Source organism: Prionailurus viverrinus, chromosome A1, assembly GCF_022837055.1.
Source record: "Prionailurus viverrinus isolate Anna chromosome A1, UM_Priviv_1.0, whole genome shotgun sequence".
Taxonomy (NCBI): Eukaryota; Metazoa; Chordata; class Mammalia; order Carnivora; family Felidae; genus Prionailurus; species Prionailurus viverrinus.
In genome coordinates, this window is record NC_062561.1 from 89,451,346 (window position 1) to 89,478,176 (window position 26,831).

General features: G+C 41.7%; 1 long non-coding RNA gene across 7 annotated transcripts; it reads left to right on the top strand.

Moving 5' to 3' along the window:
- The first annotated feature begins 67 nt into the window (after positions 1-67).
- Positions 68-26,079, top strand: LOC125170984 (uncharacterized). Of its 7 annotated transcripts, XR_007154155.1 has the most exons (6): positions 68-343; positions 11,571-11,631; positions 16,438-16,604; positions 21,292-21,559; positions 21,649-24,218; positions 25,702-26,079. It is a non-coding gene; the product is annotated as an uncharacterized LOC125170984 (long non-coding RNA). The 7 variants fall into 7 exon arrangements; XR_007154157.1 differs by having other exon boundaries at positions 68-378; positions 21,292-24,218; XR_007154156.1 differs by having other exon boundaries at positions 16,438-16,623; positions 21,292-24,218.
- Positions 26,080-26,831: the final 752 nt, after the last annotated feature.

The following is a 26,831-nucleotide window of genomic DNA, read 5'->3' on the forward strand; positions in this document are numbered from 1 at the left end:
CACTTCGAGCCTTGTGGTAAGAAGAGCGCATGCGTCACGACGCCTCGGCCTGTCGCGAGAGTAGAAGCTGGTGGGCCTGGCGGGGTAGGACTTGGGCAGGAAGGGGGTGGGGCAGCTTGGCCCTGGTGCCCTCCTGAGGTCGCCTAGCAACAGCCTGCTTGACCTATGTGCTGGCAAAGGCCAAGGCAGCGCCCCTCTCCGGCCGGCCGTCCTCCCGGTGAGAAACAATTGAGGAAGCACTGAAGCCAGTATTAACCGTTCCAGTGCTGACAGCTCTGTGGCAGTACCAAAGAAGTTTTATTTTGTTCATCGCTTACTTATCCTCGCTACTTCTCTCGCCTAGGTAGGACCTTTCATTGCGTCAAGGGAAAGAAAAGGGTAAGAATACTCTAAAATGAGTGCCCCGCGCCTTCACTACACCCTCCACGCACAGTGTGCGAAGCACTTTACATGGTTTAACACCCCTTGCACAGCAGACAGGTCAGCCTGAGGTTGCACGACTTAGGCTGTGGTAGAGACTGGACTCCCAGGCGGTAACACTACCCAGTACTGCCGCTATCACGGTCCACCGGAGACCTCTCCCCGAAGAAACATTTCCACTCCTGCGATGGACTGCCAAGTTCCAAAATTGCCCTGGTAGCTTCTTTTCTAAATATATTGACCTGACTTGCTCTTGAGTTCAACTTAAATCCAAGAGTAATTTTTGGAGTTCATATGTCATCCCCTTAATGACATGTTCTAGAATCTTGCCAGGACTGTGAACGAATTGGCAGCCTGTTTTCCCCTCATTTTTGAAAACACTAACCTAAGCTTCAGTCTTCTGGCATATCTTATGAGATGCTATGTTTTATAAGAAGGAATATATATATATTTGGTCTTTATTTCATTCCTGGCTCAAAGTTCCTAAAACCCTTGGAATTTCCTAAGTGGTAAGAGCACTAGAAACATCTTTTGTTCTAATATTTGGCCCACTGACCGTGGTCCTGACACAGGGCTTGTGAAACTTGAAATTTACTGGGTGATGGGAAAGTCCTTTGTTCAAAAGAAGCCACTCTGGGTGGGCTCCTAGACAGCTCCTAGATGAGGGTTGGTTACTAGAGGGACAAGACATGATTCTGTGGAGATGGAAAAAGGGCTGAAAATGGGGTTCATGATTGATCATGTGTAAGTGATGAAACTTCCATAGAACTCCCAATAGTCAGGTTCCAAGAGCTTCCAGGTTGGTAAACACATCCATGTACTGGGAGACTGATGCACCCCAACTCCACTGGACAGAAGCTCCTGTAATTGGCATCCTCCCACACCCCACCCCATATATCTCTTCATCTGGATGTTCATCTGCATCCTTCATTATATTGGTGAATGTAAATAAGTTTTGTAAGTTTTGTAAGCTGCTCTAGCAAGTAATTGAATCCAAGGGGAAGAGATCCTGGGAACCTCCGATTTGTAGCTAAGACAGAAGTTGTGGGAAACTTGGGGACCTGCTACTTGTGATTAGTATCTACAGTGTGGTCAGTCTCATGGGACTGATCCTTTAACCTGTGGGATCTGATGTAGCCAGCTGGTATCACAGAAGATTGCTTGGTGGGGGTGGGGAGGGGGAAACCCACTCATTTGGTGTCAGAAGTATCAGAAGTGAAGGGTTCTTTATGAGAAGGAAAGAAGACACATGAAAGAAAAGTCTGACTTGTTTGACTCTAAGCTGAATCCAAGAGGAGCTGTAGCTAATTTTTGGAGTTCATACACCATCCGTTTAGTGACATATTCTAGAATATTGCCAGGACTGTGGATAGATTTGCAGCCTCGGGTTTTTCCCCCTTTTTGAAAACTGGAACCTAGGCTCCAGTCTTCTGGCTTAGCTTCTATTCCTGTGATTTCTGCAGATTCCCAGCTGTAATAAATTTGCATATTTTCAGTACTGGGAATGTAATAATTGCTGGGTCAGGAGTCTTGAAATGATTTATGGGGAAAGATGTCATCATACTATTAGAAACATTCTCTTTTTTTAACAATGTTTTAAATTTTCCTTATTTTGAGAGGTAGAGAGCAAGCAGGGGTGGGGCAGAGAGAGAAAGGGAGAGAGAGAATCCCAAGCAGGCTCCATGCTGTCAGTAGAGACTCTGATGTGGGGCTGGATCCCATGAACTGTGATATCATGACCTGAGTGGAGACCAAGAGCCAGACGCTTAACCGACTGAGTAACTTAGAAATGTTCTGAAAACAAAATTTATATTGCTACTACATGCAAACGTAATAGGTCCACAAATAAGTTCTTTCCCCAATTTCAAACCTACTCCATCCAGCTGTCTTTCTCATCTGAATTAATGGCAACTGCACTTCATTTACTCAGGCCCAAAGCTCAAGAGCCATCCTCATACCTCTGTCACATCCTCTACCCAATCAGATTTTGTTGGCTGTACATTCAAACTATACCTAGTGTTCAACACCTCATCATCCCCACAGCAACCTCCATCCCTCACCTGATCAACCAGGTCTCTCTGCCATACTCCCTGACCCCCAGTAATCTAATCTCCACACAACAGCCAAAGGGATCCTGGCATTTCTCCACTCAAAACCATACAGTGTCTCCCCAGTTCACTTGGAATAAAAAGCCTGAATCCTTGGCCTACAGAGCCAAACACCAACTAACTGCTGATTACCTCTGACCTGCTCTCCCTTTGCTTACTTACTCTGACTCAGGCCCACTGCCTTCATTGCTTTTCCTTGAACCCATTTCAGGTTCTTTGCACTGGCTGTCCCCTTTGCTTATAAAGCTCTTCTAGATATTTCACATATTTGCTTAATTCACTTCCTTACCTTTTTCAAACTTTTTCTCCAATGTCACCTCAGTGAGGCCTTCTCTGACCAACCTCACTCTGACCAACCATTTAACCCTCCTCACTCACAGCAGTGCCAGTTTCTCTTACTCTGCTCAAGTTTTTCCATAGCACTCACTTATCAACTAACATATTTATTATGTTTACTACTTCTTGTCTGTCCACACCTGCTAGAATATAAGTTCCATGAGGGGAGCCATATTTGGCTGTTTGATTCCTTGCTGTATCCCAAGTGCCTAGCTGTTAGTAGGTACTCAACAAATATTTGTGGAATAAGTGAACACATAAATGAACTTGAACAACTATTTCCATGATAGAGTTTTCCCATCCCAGCCTTTCTCACCTGTAGATACATGACATAGTTATGGGCATAGTATACATTATTTTGCATTATTAATTTTTTCCATACCATAGATACTGTCCACATTTCTAGATATTTGTAATTAGAACCATTTTTGCTTTTTAAAGGTACTCAGATTTTTGCATGCTTGTTATAACAAACAGTATAGAGTAGTGTCAAGAAAAAGTTAATTATCTCCCTTCCTCCACTAATCACACCCTGCTAAGAGGACTACTTTTAAATTTAGTTGATATCCTTCCAAATATTTTTCTTAATGTTTTATTTATTTTTGAGAGAGAGTGAGTAAGAGCGGGGGAAGGGTAGAGAGAGAGGGAGACACAGAATCCAGAGAAGGCTTCAGGCTCTGAGCTGTCAGCACAGAGCCCTACACGGGTCTCAAACTCATGAACCGCAAGATCATGACCTACGCTGAGGTCAGATGCTTAACCGACTGAGCCACCCAGACACCCCCAAATATTTTCTATACACACATATAAACATGTAATAGGTACAGATTTTACAGTTCAAAGACTGGTTATGCCTGAATTATAACTGTATTTTCTATAACTCAAGTCACTTTTAATTCTAGGCCTTATTACCTCTGATGGCAAAAAACCTAAGTCTAATTCAAGGTAAATGCTGACACTTTATGATTTGTTTATTTATTAATGTTCAGTTACAGTTTAATCCCAGTGAATTCAGAATTTATTAATGCCTTTTCTATCCTTTTACCCTCACATAATTACCTGTTTTTTAAAAATTATTTTAAAAGAGGGGTGTCTGGGTGACTCAGTTGGTTAAGCATCTGACTTCAGCTCAGGTCATGATCTAGCTGCCGTGGGTTTGAGCCCAGCATCAGGTTCTGTGCTGACAGCTCAAAAATAAATAAACATTAAAATTGTTATAAAAGAAATGGACATGCATTACGGAAAAGCAGTAAACCATAAATAAGCAAAATGGAAAAAAAAATCCAGAAGTAATCAAGCCTATATATATATATTTGTTCCATATATATATATATATAGTTAGAATCATAATTAGCTTTAATTGCTTAATATTTAATATTTAATTGCTTAACATTTTTCCACGTCAAAAAATATACTTCTATGGCATTTTTAATGACTGCTCGGTATTCTATTATACAAATGTACCATAATTACAATCCCTGTTTTTTGTACATTTGGGTTGTTTCTAAATTTTCACTTTTGTAAAATTACTTGTAGCTAAATCTCTGTGCACATCCCTAATTATTTTCTTAGTATAAAATACTGAAACTGTTGTCAAAAGGTGCACTCGTTTTTGAAGGTTTTTGATGCTACAGAAGGGTGGCACTGCTTTGACACCAGTGGGCAGGAGGGTCCTTTTCTCTACACCTGCCAACACTGTCTTTTCATTCTTTGTCATCTTTACCAACCTGATAGAAGAGTGGTTTTGTATTGCTTTTAAATTATGTTCTCATTACTAGTAAAGTGGAACCTGCTTGTATACATCACTTTTGTGAATTGTCTACTTGTATCTTTTGCCCATGGGGACTCATCTTTGTGTTACTCCTTTGCTAGAACTCTTATATAATATAAAATAAAATATTGTTACTTGTGCTGCAAATATTTTCCCAGTTTGTTACTTGCCTTTAAAAAATTTTTTTTAACGTTTTATTTATTTTTGAGACAGAGAGAGACACAGCATGAACGGGGGAGGGGCAGAGAGAGAGGGAGACACAGAATCAGAAGCAGGCTCCAGGCTCTGAGCCATCAGCCCAGAGCCCGACGCGGGGCTCGAACTCACGGACCGCGAGATCATGACCTGAGCCGAAGTCGGCTGCCCAACCGACTGAGCCACCCAGGCGCCCCACTTGCCTTTTAAATCTATCTTTGTGCTCATTTGATATTGTAGAAGTCAGCAGCAGTTAGGCCAGAGGTCTGGTCTTGCTGCCTATGCTCTGCGTTCAGAATAAATTAATACTTAGGAGTAAACTAGAGACTTTTGTATCTGTTTTTGCCAATGTGGTATAAGGAGTGAATAATGGGACAGGACCACAATCTCCACACAGAAGGCCACAGAATCCCCAGGTGAAGGAGGAGGCGTTGGGGGATAATTTGTGTGTTCTGGAGAGCAGTGATACCCAATGCCTTCCTGGATTTTTGGAAATCTCAATTTTAAATGATCTGTCATCCCTATTTGTTATCCCTATTGATACACACGTAATTATCATACCATGATTCTTCTGTGTCTGGTAGAGATAATCCTTACCATGGGCATGTTCTATCTTTGCCTTCTCTCTCACTTTCTCTTTGGCCTGGTTGGTATTCTTTCCTAAAACATCCTCTTTAATGTCTGATTCGTTAGTTACCATGCCATTCTCTAAACTCTACTCCCTTCATTAATTCCAGGAGGTGAAGGTGGACTTTTCTGGAACACTGAAGATGGATATTCCCCACCCCCTTTTTCGTGTTCCTTGTGGCCTAAAAAAAGGCGGGGGGTTGGGGGGGAGTCAGGAGGGCCAGAGTTGCACTGCAAATACAGGACTGAAGAGGATGTGACAAGCTCAGACATCACCATAGCTAAGTGTAAAGCTGGACTTTTTACAGACACTAAGGAATCCTAGTAAAACCTAGAATATTAAGCAGAGACTTGAGATGAAGGTTGGATGGCAAGTGGCAGACTCTGGGGATTTCAGTTCAGTCATGGGATGAATGTTATTTAAGTACACTTAAAACCATAGCACTTTCTTCATTTCACAAAGAAGGATGCACTCATCATCTTGTATCTGATTTTTCCATATTAAATTGTATTATTATTTTAATTATTTTAATTTTGAGCATTTCTCCCCAACTGGATTATGATCTTAAGGACAGAGACCTGTTTACCTTAAAACACTCATATATTTCTGTGTTTGTTTAATTCAGTTAACATTTACCTGCCAGCTCAGATCCTGGCTTCTCTGATTTCTGCGGTGGAAGATTTGGTTTCCTTTTCCAAGGTGCAGATAATGAAATCTATCCTTTACCCCTGGCAAAGTATTCATGAGGATCAAATGAAACCAAGGCTGTGGGAACTCATTGCTCATTTACATTGCTGCAAAGAGCAATGTAAATATCTATGGGGTTTAAAAGTTTACAGATAGCAATCAGAAAGTGCTAGGATGCTGGATCACATTGAGTTTTCATGGGAGATCACTTAATGCCCTCTCTATCTGAGAACAGAGAAAGCCCTGAGCACCTACCTTATCCCCCTCCTCCCTTACAAAGCTACTCCTGTTTCTCACCTGGCCTGTCCCTTTCTCAGGGCTCTCAAAGTGTGATTATGCCATAGTGAAAGCTGGTCTGCTTTTGAGTACCTTTCTTTAACAATTACAAGTTCTGACTACTTGGTTTGTTTAAAAAAAATTTTTTTTTTACATTTACTTATTTTTGAGAGACAGAGCACAAGTGGGGGAGGAGCACAAGTGGGGGAGAGAAGGAGACACAGAATCCAAAGCAGGCTCCAGGCTCTGAGCTGTCAGAACAGAGCCTTATGCGGGGCTCAAACTCACAAACCATGAGATCATGACCTGAGCCAAAGTACGACGACGCTTAACCGACTAAGCCACCCAGGCATCCCATTTGGTTTGTTTTTAAATCTGTGAATTTGCATTTAAACCATGAGCATTTGCTCAGGTCAATATTTCCTTAGACCAGCTCCATTAGTGAGAATTGTTTGGCTACCTGTTGAGTATAAAAAACCTTGGATCCTGATGCCAGGAGGGTGAGGTTTTCCTGTACTGAGCTCCACAGGTTGTAGGGGTAGCTGGGAAGGAAGAAGAGATGTAGAAGGGAGAAGTCAAGGGAACACAGTCCAAAATAGAAGTGCCTTTTGCCTTCAGGATAGATCAGTCATGGGGAAAGAGGAGACTTACTCTCAAGAAAGAACAAAGAAATTTGCAGGAAAAAACAAAACATTTCAGAAGTACTGAAGTAAAGAGTGTTTACAGGGATGTAAAATTAATCAGGAATAGTTGCTTTTTAAGGTCATTTAAAGGGGGTAAGTGGGTCACCAGCAAGGTCTTAAAGGGAAGGAGGAGTAGTTCCTGGTTTGGGGTCATAAATGCCTTACTCCAAGCAGAACCAAGCTCAAACAGGAACATTCCTACTCCTTATAATCTAAACTGGTTTTGGTGTCAGGGTGCCTGGATTCTAAAGGCCCTGACTGCAGTAACCAGCTTTCACATACCCCAACCAAATCCTTTAAAGCTTCTCCTCATATAGGAGCAGTTGAAAGTACTTGGAAGAAAACAATTACAACTACTAACCTCAAACTATGCTATAATTATAACCTTATAATTCCTTTATCTTTTTTGAAATGGGTTTTATTATTTTTTTATTTCTATTTTTATTTATTTTTTGAGAGACAGCGTGCAAATGGGGGAGAGGGGCAGAGGGAGAGAGAGAACCTTAAGCAGGCTCAGTGCTCAGAGTCTGATGTGGGGCTGGCTCCCACAACCTAACCTGAGTCAAAATCAAGAGTCAGACGCTTAACCAACTGAGCCATCCAGGCACCCCTGAAATGGGTTTTAAATTAGAATAACCATTTCTTATTATTGGAAACATTTTAAATAACTTTTAGTAATAATATTTATTAGTCATAAAAAGGAAAGGACATACATAAATCTTTCAAAAGACCATCTCTGATCTTTTGCTAGATATGTTTGCTTTCTTATATGTCCCCTGGCCCCGCAATAGGCTACTTCAGAATAATGGAAGAATGTAAGTTAAAGGCAACCCAACATCCCAACAAACGCTCAGTAGGAATTGTCTGGAAACTGTTTAGGGAGGTGGGGGGAAGCCACAGGCTTCTGGGAGTTAATCATTTTCTGTGCCTGCCACCTCCCAGTTTTCTCACTGCTGCATGGCAGTTACCTCTGTGTTGTGTCACACACTGATTCATTCCTAGTAGCTATTAAAGGGCTGACTTTTTTAGGTGATTGACCCTCCTAAATAATCAGACCCATTTGAGGTCATGTCTGTGGAAATAATAGCAAGCTTGCATGCTTGCATTCTAACATGCCTTCTTGAGTGGGCAAAAAACAATTGGAATTTCAGCAGAGAATTGGGTGTGATATCTGAAATGGATCAGATATACTCATCTACAATTTAGAGTGAGAAGAATATTCCAAGAAAAAAATTAATTTACTTTTTTCTGGGCTTTGACAATACCTGGAATATCACAGGCATTTCATTCCAGGGAACAGACCAGGGATCTTAGGTCTGAGGTACATGGAGACTCCAGATTCATCTCCTTTCCCTCAGCCTGGGCTGTACTTCTTCCTTCTCTTCCTCCCCCAAAGTCTTCAGAAGTCCGTTATCATCAGCTCAAATGCCACATCCTCTTTGAAACCTCAGTAGTTGTCAGTACTGATTCTTCTTTACCTTGTATTGGAATTCATTATGGTATAACTGTCTTACTCCTTTCCATATTTTTCAGTTCCACCCAACCCCCAGCAGTATCTGGAGAGACTCCAGGGGAGTGTGAGTGGCTATAGGCTAGTCATGAGCAGCCAGAGAGGAAACCCAAGTTTTAGTGAAGCACTATATGAAAATGCCACCTGGGAAGGTGTGGTATCAAACTTAAGGAAGGTTAGAAGAGAGATACAAAACGTAGAAGATTTAACCTGATAAACATGACATGGTAAATGAGGCAGGACTTCTGAGCTAAAATCTGAGTGAAATTTACAGATTTCAGTAAACCAAACCCCTAAAAAGATACACAGCCAAGAAAATGTTAGAAACTAGGTTACAAATTGTACAAGTTTCAACCTAGAGGGCTAAGTTTGTTGAGTAATGGAGAATAGTATGGGCATTCCAAGAACAGTGCAGTGTTTCCCTATTAAAAATGTGAGGAAGTGCAACCTGAAAAGTAAGTACTGGAAAGCATGAGTTTAGGCCTGCGGAGAGACACTATGGCACAGCTGTGTCATGTACACTCAAGAGCCTGTTGCCTTGGGTTCATATGCCAGCTCTACCACAGAGCTCTGTGCTGTGGGCAAATTCTTAACCTCAATGCCTAAATTTCCATACCTGCCAAGTGGGAAACGAATAATAGCCACCTCATGGTATTCTTGTAAAGACTGGAGCAGCTGTCAGCAATAGTGCCTGGCACTTAGTGAATACAATATCTTGTTATTTTATTATATAAAATTTAAATAATCTAGTTGGTAATTTATTTGGAACAAGTAAGGAAACTTTAGGGATAATCTGATCAAAGTTTCTGTGATTCCACAAATGATGAAACACAGTGTCATTATGTGACCTTTACAAGTCACTTCAAATGCATTTTATTATCTACTAGTCTCTTAGGGTCATCCCTAAATGGCTTTTTTATGTATTCAGATCTTGACTTCCACTATGGTTCTTGAATGCAGGAACTTGTGTCTTAACCTTATGTGTTAAGGCACACATAGCAGAACTTAATAAATATCTGTGAGGTTTTATTTTTTTAATATGGGATTTCAAATTTATCCCAGGGTCAACCTTTTAGACATTAACAATGATTAGTTTTGTTGTATTGAGTTTTTTAAACCCACTTGAGAAGACCCAGACAGCCCTGGCAGAAAGATCTGGATAAGAAGGTGTTAACAAAGGGAAGGAAGACCCCAGAAGAAATTGTGGCATGGGCAGCATGTCTTGAAGCATCTTGGCAATCAGAGGGAAGAAGATGTGTTTATTGAAAAGGTGTAATGAAAGCAAAAGGAAGGGACAGCAAGGATCATGGCCCATACTTTTCAACTCTCTCTGTCCACCTGCAGCCGACTCCACTTTATGTACTGATTCCACAAATGTGGAGCCCCTGACCTCAGGCTGGTTACAGCCCAATGAAGAAACACAGCAACAGCTTTACAACACAACACAAGCCATGGAGAGAGGCCCTGTAAGGCCCCCAAGCTCAAAACTCATAGCCCAAGCTTTGACCAAGAGGTGAAATTTATTCTTGCCATTAACCAAATGTTATGGGAACAGCCAGAACAACCTGAATAGCAGGAGGCGGAGAAGATCCTAGCACTTCCCTAAACCATCCATTTGTGAGCAATTTCAAATAATGACCAATTTTCCTGGGGAGAGGGGTAAATGAGAAGAAAAACCAAGTCCAAAGGTCTTAATTCTGAGGGGATGAAGAGACTTGGCCTGTGTGGACGGATAGTGTGCTTTCATGGAAAGGCAAGACTTTTCTTTGAGATATACAGGATTGGAAGCAGGTAAGAGGCTAAAGATGTAGGCTGGGGAGGAGTGGAGTGGGAAGCAATTCTCTGTCCTCCCTATAGGCCCTCCTTTGTGGAAAAGATCACTTCTAGAGATTGGAATGGCTACAGGAAATAGAGACTGGGATTCTGTTCAAAACTGGATAGGGATGGCGACTGTCCCTTTGTCTCTGAGCTAGAGGTGGCAGTGGAACAGCCTGTATCCCTGAGACTTGGATGCCAAGGTTCCAGGGGGACCTGAAGGTCAAGTGGACACAGCAGGAGCAGCATTTGTGCCACATTGTCTCCCCAGTGCCATGTCTAAGTGGGTGCCCACCAGATGAGAGAACCCTGCAGGGGGCTATAGGGTGAGTATCCAACAGTTAAAACTGAGGAGAGCAGAAGGAGACTGAGCCAAAATGTGCCCCCTCCCAAGAGCAGGGCCCACATGCAGTCCAACCTAGATCTATTCTTAAGATCTAGGACATTCAAGGTAAAGGGAAACAGGGTGTGCAGCCAGCTGGATTGTCAGATACAATACAAAACACCCAGTTGCATTTGAACTTCAGATGAACAAGGACTTACTGTTATTGCATGGAACATACACTAGGAATATTCATTGTTTATCTGAAATTCAAATGTAACTGGGCATCTTGGTTTGTTTGCTTTGCTTGGCTAAATCTGGCAATCCTAGTGACATGTCAACATGCTAAGTGAACCTGAACAGTTTTGAAGATGGAATTAAAGCAGTAGGGGCAACTTCTATAAATAGCACTGAGTCCTCCAAGCTCCAGGGTTTGGTTACTGATTCTGAGGTGATAGTACCCTATCCAAGCACTGAGGCCCTCTTCCTTCTGGGAGCTATGGGACAAAAAGAGAAAATAAATATTCTACACAGGCCAATTTGATTGACCAGCCAAAGCAACAGGCAATAATAGCATAGGGATTTCACACAGCCAGTCTTATAGATTGTGAATACAGGCATGCCAGCATTTGGGGAAAGATAGGGTATAGAGTAGAGTAGGTTAAGGGGAGAGGATCAGAGTGTTTTGCCTATATTATGTCTCATGAAACTTTGCATCCGTGAGTGAATGTGTGTATACATGGCTAACAATATTTCTTACTATAGTCAGGGTCCAAAATGTTTGAAAACCACTGCTAACTAAGATGTTGTTACTTTCAGGATCATATTATGAAACCTGTGTTGGATCAACAGCCAGGATGAGTTTGCTTCACACTCACAGGTGAGGGTGAGCTTTGTCCTGTTCTGGAAAAGTCACCTTCTGGAACTACCTTACCTTTTCATGGAATCTGCAGTCTCTTGCATATATGGATCGCTAGTGCTTCATTTAAAGTGGAGTTCTTTCATTTTGCTGCAGTCACTTGCTAAAAACACACACTGGAATCCAGTATTGTACCCAATCTTGGGCAATAAACATAATAATATAAATATATTATATAAATGCAATAAATAATATGGGACTAAAGGCACTGTCCAAATGCCCTTTAAAATTTATTTCATTTCCTCCTCTAAAAGGAAGGTTTTTGAACTTTAAAATCCTTGGATATGATGGGTCACCTGGGTGGCTCAGTTGGCCCAGCATAGGACTTCCACTCAAGTCATAATTTCATGGTTTGTGGGATCGAGCCTCACATAAAGCTTTTTGCACTGACAATGCAGAGCCTGCTTCAGATTCTCTGTCTCCCTCTCTCTGCCTCTCCCCTGCTCACACTCCCTCTCTCAAAAATAAATAAACATTAAAAAAAAAATCCTTGGAGATTACCTGGCGTAATTCCTCAGAGCAATCCCAAATGGTTTTGAAAGAGTCATTATTTCTCTCATGCAGTGAACATATTATGTTTTTACTTAGGAAGAGGAAGAAAAAATGTTTACAGTCTCACTTTGAACTTTAAAAAATTCCTGTAACAATTAGCTCTTGATTCAGAAATTATAAATAAAACTGTTTTATCGTCCAATGTTACTGAAACATTGTGTCCTGTGAGTTTTAGTCTGTATTGTTCCAGGAATTTAATTTTTATTTTGCACTCTTTTGTAAAAAAAAAAAAAAAAAAAAAAGCTTATAAATCCAAAGCCTAAATATTTATTGTCCTACACCAATTGCTCTGATCTCCAATGTCCCTCCAAATTTTTCATTTATCGATAGATGAGATGGATTTGCTGTGCTTTTTTAGTGGACAATACCAAATAACACCTGGATCTGAAACTGATCCTGACTGTAATTTTGAAAGGCATATAAAGGCTTGAAGCTTCCATGTCTTTAGCTGTAAGATGGACATAATAAAAGTACCTAACTTGTAGAGCTGTTATGGGATTTATATGAGAGAATGAATGTAAAGTCTGGTGTGGCAGAGAATACTATATAATTCACCATTTCTGTTTCCTCTTCATGAACATGAGACATATTTTCAACCTTCCTTGTATTGGTTTGGGGCTATGTGACTGGGCTCTGGCATGGGCTATTTCCAGCCCTGGCTACCCAGCCTGGCTCCCATAGAGGACCTATGTCCCAAGTCATGTATTAAACACAGGATAGTGCCCTAAACTACATAGGACTTTATGTAAGCAAGAAACCAACCTTTATTTGTAAAGATTTAGGGTTTCTTTGTTACTGCAACATTGCCTGGCCTACCCTGACTAATACACTTGATATATATATATATATATATATATCACAGTAAATGAATTTCAGCATTTAAGTTATCTGTGAACCAGTATGGAACAATTCCTTGGATATATGTTATTAAGAAAAAAATCTAGACAAAGAACAAGAATATATAGTATTCTTCATTTCGTGTAAGAAAGAAGGGGCAATTAAAAAATATATTTGACTCTTGAATAACACAGTTTGAACTGCATGGGCCCACTTATACATGGATTTGTTTTCTATAAATACAGTACAGTATAGTAAATCTATTTTCTCTTCCTTATGATTTTCTTAATAACCTTTTCTCTAGCTTACTTTTTTATAGGAATATAGTATATAATACTTATTATAGTAAGGTATTAATAGTTAAGTTTTGGAGGAGTCAAAAGTTGTATATGGATTTTCAACTACACGGGGGGTCAGTACCCCTAACCCTCATGTTGTTCAAGGATCAACTATATCTATGTATTTGCTGATTTTGGCAAAAAGAAATACCAGAAAGGAGAAACCAGAAATTAATGAAAATGAAACAGAGTGGAGAGGATAATGCATGGGAGTGAGGCTTCTGTGACTAAATGTTTTGATACAGTGTTGATTTTTGAAGTATGTATTTTATATACTCTGAAACAAAAGTACATCAAAAGGGAAATGCCTTAAGCCTGGACCTTAAAAGAAACTAATGACCTAATTCTATATAAAATTAGTTACTGAACCAACAATGAACAAGAAAGTTATTTTGGGTAATTTGAACACACCACTCTGACTATAAATACATTAATATTATTGGGAACCAAGAATTTTCAATATGAAAGAGAAAAGATAAAATATAAAAAGCATTTTAAGAAAAATGCTATTTAATAATGCCAATAACAATATGAACACACACACACACACATATACACACACACACACACACACACACACACACACACACACACTCCTAGTTGTGTTCCTGAAGAGCCCAGAGGCAATGGCACCATAGTATAGTAGCAGTGGGCACAGCTAGGCCCCATATCTTGCAACTTCTGATGTAATAATTGGTTCAGGCAAGAATAATCAATGAGTACTAAAACCATCACATAAAAAGTAGTTAGGAGCGCCTGGGTGGCTCAGTTGTTAAGCATCTGACTTCAGCTCAGGTCATGAGCTCACAGTTCATGACTTTGAGTCCCACATCGGGTGAGCATGAGCTCTGCTGGGTAAAACATGAGCCCAGGTGAGCCCTGCTTCTCTCTCTCTCTCTGTCCCTCTCTGTCCCTCTCTCTGCTTCTCATGGGATTCTGCCCCACCCCTGCCTCTTGCTCACTTGCACTGTCTCTCTCTCTCTCTCTCTCTCTCTCTCTCTCTCTCTCTCTCTCTCAAAAAAAAATCAATTACAAAAAATAACTTTTAAAAAAAGTGGTTGGGCAATAGGATATTCCTATAGGGGCAAAGTACCATTCCACATATCATTACTAATTTCAAAGAAAAAGATGTTCCTTTGGTATTGGATACAATGTATGCCCATCCCCACAGATGCATTTGGCCCTGCCTGCCTTTCAGGACCCACTTGCCCTCCTGGGTAAAGAGGTCCCAATGATGGTTGTAAAGCTTCAGCCTCCATCTTGTCAGCTCACCTCCTACAATGACGGACATCTTTGCCTTTGGCAAGATTGTCATTACACCTGCCAGGTGCATAGAAGCTCCTATATCCAAGTCCAACACAGTGGAACCCACAGAAGCCCTGGCTTTCCCAGTGGCTGCCTGGAGGCATTGGCAACACATTCCAGAAGTACAGGGGTATTAGTACACTGTGGGCTTTGTGCCAGAGAAGGACTCCACCCAGATGCAGTGGTGCCACAGAGCACCTCCAAAGATGTCCCACAAGACCAAGTAAGGCTGCTTATGAAATCATGGGCAGCTTGGCAACAAACTACATTGTATTCATTTTCCCTCCCTTTCTGCCCCCGCCTTTTTTTTTTTTTTTTTTTGCATTCATAGGATTGTACGTCTCATAAAGCATTAGCCTGTGAACTTTGCCTCTGTCTCTGTTTCCAGGCAGATACTTTTCCATGGAGGTTAGGCAGTCACTTTCTCAGCCAAGTAAGTCATCATTCTTAGCATCACCAGTAGTGGGAAAACCCAATGTACGACCATCCTCATGAGATTCCTCTGAAGTATTCCGCCCCCCCCAAAAAAAAAATTAACCTAAACCTGATCAAGCCTTCAGACCTAACTTCTATTTTAAGGACAATACAGTCTTAAAAGTAAAAGTTAAAGAACCCCATCTGGAAACAATCAGACAAATGAAGAATGTGTGACTTTATTTTTTTTAATGTTTATTTATTTTGAGACGTGAGGGAGTTGGGGGGGGGGGCAAGTGGGAGAGGTCCGTGCTGTCAGGACAGAGCCCTACAGGGGGCTTGATCTCAAGAACCACAAGATCACGACCTGAGCCAAGATCAAGAATCAGACACTTAACTGACTGAGCCATCCAGGTGCCCCAGGAATGTGTGACTTTGTATAAGTTACCTGGCCTGGACTCTTGAAAAGTCAACAACATAAGTTAAAACCAAACAGAAGTTAAGGTGGGGGGAGTTTCCAGATTAACCTCCAGATGGAATCCACAAATCTTGATTAGATCATGGGGGAATTGCATAGAAATCTTTAGGAGACAATTGGGAAAATTTAAAGATGGCTTTGATATTAGTTATGATAATAGAATGATTATTAATTTTCTTAGGTGTGATAGTGGCATTGTGGTTATATAAGAGATTACCCTTGTTTTTAGGAGATTCATGCTGAAGTATTTAGAGATCATGATGTCATATTAATAACTTATTTTCAAAACTGGTGTGTTTTGGTATATGGGGAGGGGGGAGAGAAGGAGAAAAAGCAAATATGGTAAGACATTAACAACAGTTGAATCTAGATGAAAGGCATTTGTGGTTCTAGCCTTTCAATATTTTTAGGTGTTTTTAAATTTTCATAATAAAAAGTAGTAAGATAAGTACAAAAACCAAAAACAACAAACAGACAAAAACAACCTAAGTAAAATTTAGGATATATTTGTATTGAAGAATTTTTTTTTTAAGTTTATTTATTCTGAGAGAGAACACAAACCAGGGAAAGGCAGAGAGAGAAGGAGAGAATCCTAAGTAGGCTCTACGCTGTCAGCACGGAGCCCAACAGAGGGCTGGATCTCATGACCTGAGCCAAAATCAAGAGTCAAAATGCTTAACCAACTGAGCTACCCAGGCACCTCATTTGAAGAAATGTTTTATTTTCCTCAGTTCGAGTAAGCAGTCACTACTTTATCAGGGACTAATTCATCTACCTCAAAATGGATATTTACACCTAAATTGCTGTGCTTTTGAAAGCTTTTTAACTCTTGAATATTTCCAGCAGTTTCCCGGGTAGAAGAAATTTGATGCCAATTCTGCACACCCAAATTCCTGGCAGATTAATCAGCAAGTAGTACAGAGAGCTGCTTTCTTTAAAAAGCTTCATTTATCACTCAAACTGTGAATGCTGAGATGCCAAGGCACTGTGGAGAAATGATCCTTTTAGAGGTAAAGTTTGAATGATCTGGTATGTGCATCAGTACTCTTTCCATGCATTCCAAATCTTGTATATAGTGCAGATTAGAATGGCAGCTTTTTCTACAGTTATATTGGCAACAAACACTGATTAGCTATTAAGTATGGCAAAACATTTATTTCAGGCTTCTATTATTAGCACCATCTCTTGACTCACAGAGAAAATTCTTCCCAAAGTTTTGGTTAATGTGACAGTTTTATTTGTTAAGACACAGTTTTCCTTTATCATCATTCTCCCACACAGAACCGACCCTCCATTTCCAAGATGCCTCCAGACCAAGGAGTTCCCAGTCTGTTCTCACCATTCCAGTTGGCCCCAGGTCAGCCTGTCTCTAGGGCTTCCATCCACAATACAGTCCCAGGAAAGTGCTTCCCATTACATTATATTCATGCTAACTAAACTGGCTAGGCAATGCCCTGGACTTCTAAAGGAGTTCCCCACAGGATTGAGTTGTCTTTGCCCTGTCCAGGGAGGAACCCCTCTCATATGCACAGAATTCTCGCAGTACACTAACGTGTGTTCTTCCCTTTAACAGTAGAACTCCTCAGTTAAGGCTGAACTCATGGCCACTGCAGTAAGTTTCTGCTGCATTTATGCTGCATAACAAGCACCCCCAAAATCTCAGTGGCCTCCCCCCAAAAAAGCCATTTATTTTTCTTGCAGTTCAGCAGAGACAGCTCTGCGTCAGTCCATGGACAGATTTAGGGTTGGCTTCACTTGTCTCATCCTCTGAACCAATAGCTTCCTGGGGCAGGCTCTTCTCATGCAGGGCGACAGCCATGCTAGTGGGGTGAGGAGAAACACAAGAGGCCACTCATGGCCTTGGCTCAGAACTGACACACTGTTACTTCTGCCCACATTCCCCTGGGCATCATTAGGGTATGGAAGTACTCTATACCATGAGGAACCTTGCCAAGCGCTGGGAGAGGAAGATCAATGGCAAGCAGATAGTACAATCAATCTCAGCCTCCCTTATAACTTGGTGTGTCCTTGCAACTAAATTCTGGCCAAAGGGATGTGAGGGAAAGCAATGTGTGCAACGTCCAGGCCTTGTACTTGTAAGGACTGGACACACCCTAACTTTCCCCTGCCCATCAGCTGAGGACATGGTGGGGCTGCAGCAATCACCTGGCCCAGAGGTAGATGGCACAGCTGTCCCTCCAATCCTAGCTCTGGACTGTTATATGTATGTCATTTACATTGGTGGATTTTTGCATTGCTGTTATGGCTTCTGAGCACCCTGGCTAGTACAGCATCCATTCATTCACTCAGTGAGTATCTACTGAGTGTCTTCTTTGTGACAGGCATTGCTCTAGGCCTGAGAGGAAGTATTAGTGAGCAGTCTGCATCTTGACTGTGGTGGTGTTCACACAAATCTTCACCTGTGATAAAATTGCATAGAACTAAATAACACACATACATGAGTACAAGTAAAACTGAGGAAATCTGTACAAGATCTTTGGCTTGCACCAATATTGACATACTAGTTGTGATATTATATTACAGTTTTGCAAAGAAACTAGGTAAAGGATCTCTGTATTCTTTTATTTTATGTTTGTTTATTTTGAGAGAGAGAGAGAGAGAGAGAGAGGGAGAGGGGGAGGGGCAGAGAGAGAGAGGGAGAGAGAATCCCAAGAAGGCTCCACACTGCCAGTGCAGAGCCCAATATGGGGCTTGAACCCAGGAACCATGAGATCATGACCTGAGCCGAAGTCAAGAACCAGTCTTAACCAGCTGAGTCACCCCAGAATCTCATGGATCTCTGTATTCTTAACAACTGCTTGTGAATCTAATGATCTCAAAATAAGAAGTTAGAAAAAAAAAAAAAAGACTAGGACTTTGGTCTCTTTGTGCTTACAGTCTAGAATGGTATCAAAAGAAAATCCAGAGAGACTGACTTGGTATGAATATTTTATTGAGCCAGAAACAAACTATTTGCAAACAGGGAGACTTCAAACCAAAAGTGGGTATAGCTGGCTCTCAGAAGTTACAGCTCAATTTATAGAGCATGAGGAAACACATTTGTTTTCTACTGTGATTGGTTACTAGAAACTGATATTCTTTTTAGGGTAGAAGCACAGCATAAACATACTCATATGTAGTTGACTAGGAAGCTATAGGTTATGCTGACATGAAGAAGGCTTAAGTTTTGTTTAAGGTCAGAGTCAGCATTTTGGAAAAATCAGGACAGTTTTATGTTTTGATTACGTGACTCAGAGTGTTGGGCTAGAGGTATATTCAAACTGTGCGCTCCACTTTGGTCTTTCTTTAACCATGGGAATCAAAAGATTCAAAAATCAAAAAGTCACTGATGACAATCTCTGCATGGCAGCAGCCGCACTTCAACCATCCAGATGACAACAGTGTCCTGAAGTCTGCAGAGCACAATTAAATAAAAGGAACTCAGGGCAGAGCTGGCAGGCAGGAGTGCTCACTTTGGACTGTGAAGTGAGAGAGATATAAAGTTCTTTGTTCTTTAAGTAGGGTGTCCATGTAAGTTATCATCAAAATGAGACACCTGTGAGAATAATCACGCTGGCACAGCTTGTGTAAACAGATCATTTGGTTAGTCTATTTAAAAAATTTTTAATGTTTATTTATTTTTGAGAGAAAGACAGAGCATGAGTGGGGGAGGGGCAGAGAGAGAGAGGCAGACACAGAATCCAAAAGGGTTCCAGGCTTGGAGCTGTCAGCTCTGACCTGAGCCAAAGTCGGATGCTTAACCAAGTCACCCAGGCGCCCATGGTATATTTTAAAAACATTGTATCATTGACTCTCTTAGTTATAGCAGCCTCTCTTTTTCTAACTAATACGGAGACTAATGGATGCTGCCTTTGTCAGCACCAAATAGCTTAAGAGGTGGGAACCAATAAACCCCAAATCTCAGTGAGTTAATTGTGCTTAAAAGGCTTTTTCTTGGGGCACCTAGGTGGCTCAGTCAGTTACGTATCTGACTTTGGCTCATGTCATAATATCACAGTTCGAGGGTTTGAGCCCTGTGTCAGACTCTGTGCTGACAGCTCAGCCTGCTTCTGTGTCCCTCTCCCTTTGCCCCTCCCCTCCTCATGCTCTCTCTCTCTCTCAAAAATAAATAAACATTTTTTAAAAGGGTATTTCTTGCTCATACAAAATTTAATATGGTACTGGTGGCCCTCCTCTATCTTCTAGTCAACTCATTTTGAATATGGACTTCCCAGATTGCTGGAACAGTAGACAAGAGAGTTGGAGGATTACAGAAATTTTTGTGGGCCAAGCCAGGAAGTAGTTTACATCACACCACCCACATTTCATTGACTAGAGCTCAGTCACATCATCACCCCTAACTGTAAAGGAGACTGGGAAAAGTAGTCCTCCTATAAGTCCAGGAAGAGAAATTCTGCCACAGATGCATTATTACAAGCTGGGAGAGGGCACTAATGTGGCCTCAGCATCTTTAGATTGACTCCCTTACCCCTTGGTATACGTGGCTATGCCATTCCCAGAGAAACCACTGAAGCTGCAAGAAAGCAGTTCAGAATAGCCTATAACAGTGAATTGACTTCACTTTCTCTCTGGTTATTTTGGTTTGTAATATACCACCATTCATCTCTGAAAACACTGTTTTCTTCCCTCTATTTTATAATCCTCTCTCCCTCTGTATTAGATGGGTTTTTTTTTAATTAAAAAATGTTTATTAATTTTTGACAGAAAGAGAGCATGCATGTGAGCAGAGGAAGAGCAGAGAGAGGAGACAGAGAATCCAAAGTGCACTCCATGCTGAAAGCAGAAAACCCCATGTGGGGCTCAAACTGTCAGAACTGTGAGATCATGACCTGAGCGAAAGTTAGACACTTGACTGAGTCAGCCAGTCACCCCATTAGATGGGGTTCTTAAGAGACACAGATAGATATAGATAGATATATAGATAAATATATAGATGATATAGATATAGAAAGATATATATGATATATATATGATATATATATGATACATATATATACATATACATATATGAGAGAGAATGATTTATTTTAAGAAAGTGGCTTATGCAATTATAGAGGCTGGCATGTCCAAGATCTGCAGGGTAGGCCTGTAGGCTAGAGACCCAGGGAACAGCACTGTTGCTACAGTTCGAGTCTGAATGCCCAATGCTGGCAGAATTCCTCTTGGCTCAGGGGAGGTCAATCTGCCTGGTCTATGCATGCCTTCAATTGATTGGATGAGGCCCACCCACATTATGGAGGGCAATCTGCTTTAGTCCATCAATTTAAATGTTAACCTTTCCTCTGAAAACACCCTCAAAGAAACATCCAGAATGATGTTTGACCACATATCTAGGCACCATGGTCAGCTAAATTAATGCATAAAACTAATTACATGCTCCAAGGCCAGTTTTTAATACTTTATATTTCTTGTCAAAAGTGGAAGGCAGGGTGATATGGGGGTAAGGGTCAAAGCTGGGTTCAAATACCTAATTTTACTCTGAATTCCAGTTTCATTTATAAAATGTGAATAAGAATGTTTACCTTGAATAAATCTGTAAAGATTAGATATCATGTATGTGAGACACCTAGACCTATTGCTGACTCATAAATGAGGGCAATTATTAAGATTTCAGTTTGAACAAAAAGTCTACTAAACACTTTACATTTCTTCTAACAGTTGTTTTTTTATTTGTAGGTGACCCTTGACCTTTTTCATTTTCCCTGTGAGGTTTAGCAGTATCTCAACAGGAAGCTCCTTGCCACAGTGTAACACAGTGTATAGCTCTCATGTGGTTTCACCATCTCCTGGTACTCAAGTCACCAACAGTCAGCTGTGTCCTACTTTTCCATGACCCATCACTGACAACCCATGTAATGTCACATGTTTGAACAACTTATTTAAGCATGTCAGAGAAAATCCAAGTAAAAGAGGAGTCAGGAAGAATTGTAAAAATAAATAAAAGGTAGGAGTTGGCAGGAAATGATTTAAAGAGAAAAGGAAATAGAAATCAGATTTGCTTCTAATTTCCTTTGTGTTCTTACACCATTTTAGAAATTAGCATCTACATTTATGACTGATTGGATGAACCAACTCTTCTGATCCTCTCATTCAACAAACCTACAGATTTCTTCATTGGGGTGGAGTTGAGGAAGTTTTCAAAGTGGGCCAAAGCCACATGGGAACATGTGTCAAAAGTGAAATGGTCTTCCATAAGTTGAGCTTCGAGTAGGTAATGTAGAAGTTATCAAACAGCTCCTTTGAGTTCCTTGGTCTCCTGGTTAAGCAACTGGCTGAGCCACTTTCAAAAAAGACCCAAACACACTGGCTTTACAAGACTGGCCTCTGTTTCTCTTTCAGATGATAGTACAGTGGTGGGTAGGTGGGTGGTCCAGGGCAATAGTTGCTCTGCTCCACAAGGTCATACTGGGTAATGAATGAGGCTGAGATGGTGGCTTTACATCACCATTGCATGATATCTACCTGTGGGTTCATGATGTCACTCCAGCTGTCCCCGTTCCCAGCCAGGTGGAAGAGGCAAAGTAAGCAGAGGACTAAGAGCTTCCTTTTTAGGGAATCACCTGACAGCTGCCCTTTTACTTCTGCTCACATCCCATTGGCCAGAAACTTGAAGGGAAGCTGGACATATGCCCTGACAAAACTCTGCTGGGTGGGGTCTGATTACTAAATGGAACAAGGAGACACTGGGTGCCTTGGAGTACTTAGTAGTCTTTGCTGTACCTGGTTCTTTGGAGGTGATTCAACTCTCTCAGAACAATCTGTTAGACCCAGTGGGCAAACCCCCAATTCCCCACTCTACTAGAAAACCTCTACTTCCGTCTATTTGGGAATACTATCTAAATTTCTATCTGAAAAATGGATTTCTACCCACAAAAAAGTTTGAAGACCAGTTTACAGATTAGTGTGCCACGGTAGAAAGAGAAGCTCACATCAGTGGAATAACTTTAGCCAGAGGACCTTGTTACACCTTGGAGCTGTTCTTCCACTCCCTGGCCGCCACCATTCTGACAAGCAGACCCTGAGGCAAGGGAGGTGGAGAACTATAAAGAGCCAGGCTGCACCTCCTCACACAGGAGGCTCATTTGCTTTCCCACCTGATCCCTCTTCCACACTCAGCACTAAACAGTTCTCAATCTCAGGAGGAAATAAGAATCCCAAGATTGAAAATCCCATCTTGCTTTGAGTGCAGTCACTGGGGGGCATGTGGTGGGGGTGGTGCTCAGAATCAGGGAAATGGAGATATACACAAGCAGGATTAGGCCATCTGGATTTGCTAACTGGTGTTTATGGAAGCAAGGCTCCTACCCTCCTACAGAGACTGGGAGACAGGGACCTTATCTGCAAGTGTTGGCTGGAAGAAACTAAATTCTTCTGGCAGCTTTAAGCTTTCCCACGCAAGAACTTCAGGGGGCTGGAGTGGACATCCCAAGCACATGGCCTTGAACTGTTAGAAACTATGCTAGTGTTTGTTCCAGTCTCTTAATGCAGGGCTTGGACAGAGTGGTTAGTGCCAAAGCTCTTCTGCAGCGCTGACAGCCCACGCCTCGTCCATACAGGGGATCTTTGTGGGGTCGGGTCCAGAACAGCATGGCCCTTAGAATAGGGAGAGTGAGTAAGATTCAGGGCTTCCCACACATCCCTGCCTTCTCCAAAGCACCCCCGCTGGGGTGGAAATCTTTCCGGTCATAAGCTGGGATAAGAGGAGCCTTGGTTGCCATTACCCATCTTCTTGGTTGTCCTCACGGCTTTTGTATTTTGGTTGTCCTCACGTTTTTACAAATTAGAATGGTCCTGTAGTCACAACCTGGGTCCCCGAGCTTCCTAGAGCGGCTGAGCAGGGAGCAGGCTCCAGGTCACACTTCTGACAGCGACAACAGCTTTGGCTGTGTTGAGGGTTTGAGCTGGGACCGCTGGGCGTGGCCCTGAGGGCCGGGCCTGGCACCCCAAGGAGCTTTACGGAGGCGACCACTCAGGCTGTCTTTGGAGCTCTAGCCCCCTCCCTAGTACACCTCACTCCTCAACTCTTCTCCATACCCCACCTCCAATCCTTACCTTGTCCCCAGAGCACTTTCCTTCTCTTTCACACACGACCTTGACCCACTCCACTCACCACTTGTACTTGCTGGTGCCTTTTAAGTTCAGCTTCTTTCTAGCAGTGTGTCTGCTTGTAACTTTCTTCTTCCTCCTTTACTGGGTAATGCCTACTCAGCCTCAGCCCTCAGCTCTCAGCCCTCAGTTACAACACTGCCTTTTCATTTTTGTCTTTCCCTGAGCCCCCAGACCAGGTCAGTCCCTGCTCCCTCCCACCTCTGGACTTCTCCCAAAGTGAGGCCTCAGTTGTTTATCTACTCTCATGAAGTCTCACAGTGAAAAGAAGCAAAGGAAGAGAGAAGTAGTTTGTTTGATGGCACAGCAGAGTGAAGGCAAGGCTACCTCGACACTGGGGGTCAAGGCCAGCATGTTTGAAAGCAGAAGCTAAGATGCCATTGGAGAGGAGAAAGGTGGTGAGGGCAGTACAATTGAAGAAGGAGACCCAGTTTAGAAAAAGCAACAAGAAAGAAAGGAAAGTATGCCCACAGAGACAAAAGAAGCAGGCATCACAGGTATTAGTAGTGTACCTGCCCTGTACCTGTTGTTCAATAAATGCTTGAATAGGAGAGATAAAAACTGTGGTTGTCTATTTCAGATGATCTCAGTCTTCTTAGGAAAGTATAGTTAAGTCTTATTCAATATGGACATTGAGCGTCAAGGGACTATGAGGAAATATTCTCATTTATTGGTGTATTAGTTAGGCTTGACTAATAAACCAGATCAACTACTATAACAAGTAGACCCAAAATGCAATGGCTCTATGATGTAGTTTCCATAATTTAATAGTTTAAATTTAATTGAATTTAACAGTCCAGAATGGGTTTTCAGGTCAGTGATTATCCAGGCTCCACACATCCTCTAAAGTCCTGAAAATGAAGAAAGAACAGGAGGAGCATGCATAGGAGGTTCTTGCAAGCCTGGTATGGAAGGAACACACAATACTGCTCGCATTCCTTTGGAAAGACCTTAGTCATGTGGCCTCACCCATCTGCCAAAAAGAACAGAAAATGTAGTCTAGCTGTGTGTCCATAGAAGGGAAAACAGAGTTTGGTAGACAGCTACTGGTCTTCACTATGGTAGGCAGAGTACTGGACTCTGAAGATGACCTAATCCTCAGAACCTGTGAATATATTGCCTTACATGGCAAAAGGGACTTTGCAGATGTTTGAAATGAGGATGTTACATGTTGTTATACCATGAGTTTAAAATGGTTGTGTCCTGACAAGAAAAAAATGTTCCAGATATGGTCAGATTTTACCCCATTAGGGCCCCTGGGTACTAAGGTGAGCATCACTGTGATGTGCTTCTTCTCTGCCCAGATGCCATCTTGCTTCTTTTTTTCTTTTTGATGTTGTCTTGCTTCTGACAAAATTTTGAAGCTGGATAACTAAATGAGGAACTTATTCTAACCCTATAATGGGTGTGTGTTTATGGCACCTTTCCACAAGTCTGCAGCCCACCTGAAATACTGCAGTTTGGAACTGGCTAAAATAAAGAGTGTCAGGAAGGTGGGAGAGGTGAGCTGCGATCCCCAGGCGGAGGCCCTACAGCAAGTGGCATGGGCCCACTGAGTCATCAAGGCTGTGTTCTATGCAGAAGTGTTAGTATGGTGTTTGTCCATACTGATGGACATACTGTCCATACTGCTCCTGACTGATTAGGCACTGAGGCACAGTTAGTCATAGAGAGTCTTAGAGAGTGCATAGGCCATGACAAACCAGTTAACCTCAGAGACAGCTAAGGAGCTAGTGGATGAGGAAGGCCCTCACTGGTCAACATATCCAGACCAGAGAAACAAGCTAACATCTAAAGTTCTAGATGTGGGGGGTAGTGACAGAAGAACTGGGAAGTGATGTAACTCTTCCCATGAAAGTGGCTAAAAAACTTTTTCTTTTATGGGGAGGAGGTGATAAGATCATAGGAAGAAGAAAATGTTAGTTGTAGTATTGCTATTATAGTATTTCTATTGTAACATGATTTTATCTTTATTTTTAGAGGAAAAAATCCTCCTGAAAAAGAAGCTGGGACCTACGAGCTCCAAGAATTGTGCTCATTGCAGTGTCTTGCTTGTTTTGTTTAAATTGTATCTTCAGAGGACAAGGTCTAAGAAATAACTTTTTTTGGCATAAGTGACTTCAGAATGAAAAATTTTAAATATGTAATTGGAATGGTTTCAAGATGACTTAACTATTAGTAAATAGCTAACATCTGTATCTCAGATATTGTTTTGTGGAAGGAGAAGATGAACTTGCTTGCTAACAGGCCAACTAAAATAAAATTGGGAGGATGGCAGTGTGCACCCCAAAAATGTTATCAAAAAATTATTTACTGGGGTGCCTGGGTTGCTCAGTCAGTTAAGTGTCCAACTTAGGCTCAGGTTATGATCTCACAGTTTGTGAATTCGAGCCCCGCATTGGGCTCTGTGCTGACAGCTTGGAGCCTGGAGCCTGCTTCAGATTCCGTGTCTCCCTCTCTCTCTGCCCCTCCTCTGCTTGTGCTCTGTCTGTCTTTCTCTCTCTCTCAAAAATAAATAAACATTAAAAAAACAAAAAAAATTATTTACTAAGGCTAGGAGTCTTGGAGAAGGGATTCTTTTTTTCCAATTTGTATTTACTTTAGAATCCCGGCTCCTGAACCAAGTTCCCTTTTGCTGAAAGTTAATACAATATAAAGAAGAGCTGTAGGCTGTGAAAAACAATTGTGTAGGAAGTTGTAAGGCCCAGGGTTGAGAGACTGGCAGACAGCAGTGTATCAGTCAGGCTCCAAGTAGGAAAACAGAAACCACTCTAAGTATTTGGACAGAGGGAATCCAACGCAGGGAATCTGTGACACACTCAGAGATCAGCATCAGAGAAAGCCACTGCCAAATGTCATCAGATACAGCTTTTAAAATAATGTTCAAGGAGGGGTGCCTAGATGGCCCAGTCAGCTAAGCATCTGTCTTCAGCTTGGGTCATGATCTCATGATTCATGGATTTGAACCCCACATTGGGTTCACTGCTGTCAGTGCAGTGCCTCCTTTGGATCCTCTGTCTCCTTCTCTCTCTGCCCCTCCCTCACACACTCTTTCTCTCTCCCTCCCTCTCTCTCTCTCTATCCCTCCCTCTCTCCCTCCCTCCCTCTCT